A 1,600-nucleotide genomic window follows, 5' to 3' on the forward strand; every position below is an offset into this window, starting at 1 on the left:
CTTCCGAGGCCCGGGCCAGACAAAACGCGCAGCCACGAGCGTCGCAGTGGTGTTGGTGCCGGGGTGTGACAGTCCGTGGACACGGTCGAAGGCACTGCGCCGGAATTTCTCCGGGAGGAACGGTTGAGGTGTCACACCAAATCTTCCGTGCGGAGCCGGGGACAGGCACTAGCTCCAGTTGCAGGCCACTGGAAGTGTCGTGACGGAAGTGGTGCAGTTCTTCGTCACTCTCCTGTACTTGGGCCACGTCCTCAAAGTTCATAGGGGGTGAAATAACGGCACACGCTCGGGACGAACAATCGGCAACGAATTGTCTATTCCAGAAATATGTCGAATGTCAGTCGTGAATTGCGACACGTACTCTAACTGCTGGAGTTGGTGCGGTGAACACTTAGTGTGGTTGTTCTCGAACGCATGTGTAATGGGCTTGTGGTCGGTGAAAATGACGAATTGTCGGGCTTCTACGGACGGTCGGAATATTTCACCGCTGCGTACACTGCAAGCAACTCTTGGTCATAAGCACTCCAAGCACGTTGCGAATCAGAAAGCTTTTTAAAGAAAAAACCGAGAGGCTGCCAACTCCCGCCGACGCGCTGTTGTAACGCCGCGCCGATGGCGGCCTGGCTGGCGTCCATGATCACAGTCTGCGTCATGTACCGGGTGTGCGAGCAGCGTCACTTCCACGAGATTCCTTTTTGAGCCCGTGAAGCTCTGCTCCATTGCGTCTGTCCAATTCAAGAGGGTCTTTCCTTTTGAGGTAGGACCTTGTAACGCGTAAGTCAGCGGCTCTTGCACGGCTGCGGCGTTGGGCAGGTGTCGACAATAAAAGTTCAACATGCCGAGGTAACGTCGTAATTCTTTGTGCGTCTGCGGACGCGGCATGTTCAGTATTGCCTTCACTTTCTCTGGTAGCGGTGTCGATCTGGTGGGCGTAATTAAATGGCCGAGGAACTCGATTTCTGTCACACCGAACTCGCATTTAGTGGGGTTAATAACAATGTCGGCTTCACTCAGGTGCTGAAAGACAGTCGTTAAGTGGCGGCGGTGGTGTTCGGACGACTTGGAATACACCAGGATGTCGTCGAGGTACGCGAAGGAAAATGACAAGCCTCGCAAGACCCCGTCCAGGAACTGCTGCCAAGTCTGGGCAGCATTCTGAAGACCGAAAGTCATAAACAGGCTTTCGAAAAGCCCAAAGGGCGTTACGATGGCTGTTTTTTCGATGTCTTCGGGCGCCGCCGGAATTTGGGTGTACGCCTTTGTGCAGTCAATTTTGCTGAACACCGCGCAGCCCACCAAGGCGTAGCTGAAGTCTTGAAGGTGTGGGACTGGGTATCGGTCCGGCACCGTTCGCGAAGTAAGGGCGTGATAGTCCCCACACGGGCACCACGAATTGTCTTTTTTGGGCACTAAATGCAACGCTGATGACCATGGGCTGCTCGATGGTTGCACGATGCCTTGCTGCAGCATGGCCTCGAACTCTGCCTTTGCTGCTGCGAGACTGTCCGGCGCGAGTCGACGTGGGCGACACGATGTGGGAGGTCAGGGTGTGGTTATTATGTGGTGCACCGTCGAATGTTTGATGTCTCTCGGTGCACCG

The sequence above is a fragment of the Schistocerca serialis genome, chromosome 1, assembly GCF_023864345.2.
Source record: "Schistocerca serialis cubense isolate TAMUIC-IGC-003099 chromosome 1, iqSchSeri2.2, whole genome shotgun sequence".
In the NCBI taxonomy this organism is placed as follows: Eukaryota; Metazoa; Arthropoda; class Insecta; order Orthoptera; family Acrididae; genus Schistocerca; species Schistocerca serialis.